The following is a 5,000-nucleotide window of genomic DNA, read 5'->3' on the forward strand; positions in this document are numbered from 1 at the left end:
CAATAATGATAGTGTGCAAAAAGTGATATAAAAAAAGAGTTTGAAGGGAGAAAAAAAGAATTTGCGTTCAACTTAGTTTAAAGTAAGTGAATTGCGAAGTGAGAGAGGAATGTCATTCCAAATTTGAGGACCCTGTATCCGAAGAGAAAAAGAGTATTTGTGAGTATAAAGATGTAAGTCTTTTTCTTGCCTGGTGAGATATTGATGACAAAAAGAGATGAAAGAGGAGAGGGCAAGAGCTGCTGCATGTGGAGGAAAACAAAGCAACAAACTTGAATTTGTTAAAGAGTGGGTAAGAAGTATGTGCACGTGGTGGAGAGCGAGTAATGATTGTTAAAGCTTTCTTCTGGAGACGGAAAAGGGGTTGTCAATGAGAAGAGTAAGTGGATGCCCAAATAATAAGACAGTATTGAAGATATGGGAGTATTAAAGAGTTGTATAATGTGCAAAGAGTATTAAAAAAGAAAAACTGTCATGATTTGATCATAATACTGGTAGATTTGGCAATTTTGGACGAAATCGCTTTTATATGAGCCTGCCATGACAGGTTTTGATGGATGATAACACCTAAGAATTTTGTGTGTTCTACTGTATTAATACTGTTCTTATCGATGCTAATAGAAAGACCATCAAGATTTATTTTCTTTCTTGCAGGGAGAAATAAAATAAATTTAGTCTTGTCGGGATGCAAACTTAGCTTGTTAGCTTTGAACCAGGTAGCCACAAAAGAAAGTTCATTCTCTATTTTCGAATTCCCCATAAAACACTTTGTTTGCCCCCCAAATTTTGCATAAACCATTGTTTTCAAATGCTCTTGGGAATATGCAGTGTTGCTGATTTTAAGCTTATCAGGCACAATGCCAGTTGAGAAGGAGACATTGCACATTTGAGAGACGGGAGATGCCAAGAGATCAATAGATGCTTTAATCACATTAACATTAATACCATCCACTCCCTCACTGTTACTACTCTTCAGAGAGGACACTATATTGATGATTTCATCAGGGGTAGTAGGTGAGGCAAAGAAACTATCACTAAAAGAACCACTCAAATATGATTTGTGGTCAGCAGTGGAGTGGGGAATTTTAGTGGCAAGAGAAGGACCAACGTTAGTAAAGAATTCATTGAACTTTGTTAACAGCATTACCTCTGTTGTCCTTCGTGGCAGTAGGCCCATAACTGGAATGTTTAGAAGAGATGACGGATTTAATTAAGGACCAGCTTTGTTTTAATGATGAACCTATGGAAGACAATTTATCACGGTAGTACTTTTTCCTACATAGTTTGATTAGATAGTTGTATTTGTTACGGAATTTGGTATATATAGCTTTGTTAGCTGGTGTAGGATTATTACAATATTGTTTATAGAGAGCGTACTTCCTACCACAGGAGTTTTGGAGCCCTGAGGTAAACCAAGGCTTTTGAGTTTTCTTTGACAGTGATAATCTTAACAGGAAAGCATGTTTCATAGGTTGGATAAAGACAGTCCATAAAAGAATTGTACAATGCATTTGAAGAGGAAGATTGTGACAAAGATGGGAACGAAAATTTTCAATGTTATCAGTAGTTACAAGACGTTTATGATAAACTGAAGATTTAGTTTTAGATTCAAGGGAACAATTCGTGATCTGAAATATAGGTAAGTGATCAGAAATGTCAGATCAAAGAATAGCACTAAATTTGTGATTGTCAAGGTCATTGGAGAAGATGTTATCGATCAAAGTAGCTGAATGAGACGTGATCCTTGTTGGTTTAGAGATAAGAGGATAGAAACCATTGGAATACATGAGATCAATGAAATCATTAGTAGGAACATGTGAGTCAGCATTAAGGTGCTCGCACACTAGGGGTCATTTTGCAGCTACATGAAGCAGGAACAAAATCACAACCAACACAGACAATTAAGCCCAATAGCTGGAACACGGAGCAGCGGTAAATTACTGTTTCGTTCACATGAGGAGGGCTTTAGCGGGCGTCTGTATCTGACGCGCGCTGCAGGGACAACATCAAATTTCGCACATACATTCGCAAATGCAGCCATTACATGTCCCGGGGACATGAAGCCGCAGTCAAATCCTGTTTCATACATACGAGAGAAAATGTAGCAGGCACTTTTATACGGAGCTCACAGCAGGGACAAAACGTATTTACGCACACACAGTCGTAAATGCAGTTATTGCGTGTCCCAGGGACATGTAGCCACAAGGTGTTGCATTGTCTGAGTTCTTCGTGCCACACGATTTCGCACCTATGTTTTGTCACTGCAACATGTCCCGCTGAAGTTCATTTGGTCGAACTTCGTGCAGCATGTTGCAGCAACGAATGTTGCAAAAGGGACGATTTTTATCATGTGAACAGCTCGGGAGCGTGCTTCTGCAGCTTAACTACAGATTTAACCAATCACAGACAGCAAAGAAACGGCAATACAATACTTTCACGCTTACGTACTTGCGGTAAACACACAACTGGACGATAATAGATGGATAATTACATTGTTTTGGAATGCAATAAATACGGAAGCAACGTTTTAAACGCCTCCAGAAAGCATAAGTTCATGCTGCTGATTTTGATGCAGCTTGTAGACGACGACCCTCCTGCCACTATCGAACCACGAGTGTGGACTTGTGAGTGGATAAAACTAAGAGAGGAATTGGGGGCCTATCATACCCTGTTTCGAGAATTAGTAGCGGAAGACACTCTTGGGCTTGGCGAGTACATGAGGATGCCTCATGCCAAGTTCCTAAAATTGGTGGAAGTTGTAGGGCCCCTTTTAACAAAGCAAGAGACCCATATGAGGACATCTATTGCACCAAACGAAAGACTTGCCCTCGGCAACAGGAGAGACGTTTCAGTCCCTTTCCTTCCAGTTTCGGATTGGCAAGAGTACTGTGTCTCAGATTGTAATGGAAGTATGCGGTGCTATTTACCAAGTTTTGGGAAGACAACACTTAAAAACACCCAACACCGTTGAAAACTGGCGCGAAATTGCAACTTTATTTTACTCTAAGTGGAATATTCCAGATAACATTGGTGCTATAGACAGAAAACGGATTTTGACCCAGAAGCCCCGAATGCTGGTTCCCATTTCCACGACTACAAAGGGAATGAAAGTGTCATTGCGTTGATCATGTCGGGACCCAGTTACGAGTGCCTCTATGCAGATGTAGGCACCAACGGGCACGGTGCTCACTGAAGAAGGCTTTGGACAGCCCAAACAATCCGCTTAACATACCTCCTCCTTGCTCATTGCCCGGGGCTAGCAAGGCAGTTCCTTTTGTCATAACAGCAGACGAGGCGTTTTCTTTGGCAAGGTACATGCTGAAGCCATATCCTCGAAAGAGCCTTACAGTAAATATCGAATAACTCGAGGAAGAAGGATTTCGGAGAATATCCTGGGAATTCTAGCCAATAGATGGCGCTGTTTTCGAGCCCCCTTCCTTTTGAGCCTTGTCAAGGTACAGAAAATAACGATGCCCGTACTAACACTTCACAACTGGCTGAACAGCGACAGATTCAGCAAGAATGTGTACTGCCCTCCCGGTCTGACAGACAACGAAAATCCTTTAACCGGAAAAATCATTCAAGGCACTTGGAGAGACGACTCTCCTCTCGATTCGCTTGTATCCCTTCAGCCATCCCTTAAGCACAATTACAACAGAGGCGCCCAAGAAATGCGCCAGGAATATACAAGGTGGTTCAATGAGGAAGGCGATGCGCCGTGGCAAAGGAAAATGTGTGGACTTTAGTGGCTTTGAGTTCTTTTTAGAGATCAAAAATATATACGTACAATCGTAATTAATATATTGACTGTGGCACTGTGACAGTTAACATGAAATTTGCGTAGTATGCATTCAAGCGAGAGGAGAGTTTGTAGTTTGCAAAAATTATGATCATAACTCAACATAAAAACCGATTTATGTTAAAAATATTCGTTTACTAGTAAAAAAAAAGGAAAACCAAAGAAAAACGTTTGCTGTCTTTTGATTTTTTAATCATGTAATTTACAAGAAAAATGCCTAGCACATAATAAGGGTATCCACTAAATCGCCCTTTTTTACTTTGACTTTTCTGTTTTCTAATCGAAGTCTGGCAGGAATGCTTGGTTCCTGTGAGAGCTTCCAACACCTAAGGATGGTCGTGACAGCTCTTCGGCAAACTGCATATGTGTACTACCATAGAAATATGGGTTAAACCCAGGCGGAGTGATGTTGGAAGCACTAGCATAGCTGGTGTCACTGTAGCTTAAGCAAGAAGCGATGCTAGAAGGATAGTAAGCTCTACTAAATGCACGTTGAGTTGAATTTCGGGCACAACTTGTACTGTTGGCCTTTTCTAGCTCATCTTTTTCCTCGAATTCAAAAAGTACATCTGAAATGTGGATGGAGCCAGTTTGGACAATGTCAATCCAACGTATTTTCCAAATACAAGTGCTTCGTTGATCTCGTGTGCCAGGGAGTCGCTGGTAGCAAGGTGGGGCGCCTTAATCGCCACTACTGCTTGCTCAAACAATTCTAGTTTCTTGTTTTCAATGTCATGTCGTTCTTTCTTTCTTTTTTTGGCTGACGAAGGACCGGATATTGTGTCGATAGCATACCTGCCAACTCTCCCGGGAACTACCTACCGTGGCTTTTTTCCATTTTTTTTTTTCAGTAATTTCGTTATTTTCGCGATTTCAAAAAAGAAAATAAAGCAAGAAGTGGATTTAGTGCTCTTATTTAGTGCTTTTATTTGATTGGAAAACGTAAATTTTAGAGCGGAGGGGTTGACGCAGTGGTAAGATCTCTGCCTTCCAACCCTAAGCTCCCGGGTTCCATTCCCGGTTCTGCCGAGAGTGGAATATTTGGCGACCTTCTTTCCCGCTAAAGTTCACTCAGCTTTCCATCCTTCTGAGGTCGGTAAAATGAGTACCAGCATGCATGGACTGCTTAGAAGCGGCTGCCATTTGTGCCTGTGTATGCTTCCAGTCCGCTGGGGGTAAATTGATCATTGTAAAGCGCCTT

The 5,000-nt window shown here is 41.2% G+C and overlaps 2 pseudogenes; one reads left to right on the forward strand and one right to left on the reverse strand.

Moving 5' to 3' along the window:
* The first annotated feature begins 2,479 nt into the window (after positions 1–2,479).
* LOC137968920 (uncharacterized) lies at positions 2,480–3,746 on the forward strand (annotated as a pseudogene).
* A 329-nt stretch (positions 3,747–4,075) lies between these two features.
* Positions 4,076–5,000, reverse strand: part of LOC137968921 (uncharacterized) — a 7,155-nt pseudogene continuing 6,230 nt past the window's right edge.

Source organism: Montipora foliosa, chromosome 8 (assembly GCF_036669935.1).
Source record: "Montipora foliosa isolate CH-2021 chromosome 8, ASM3666993v2, whole genome shotgun sequence".
Classification (NCBI taxonomy): Eukaryota; Metazoa; Cnidaria; class Anthozoa; order Scleractinia; family Acroporidae; genus Montipora; species Montipora foliosa.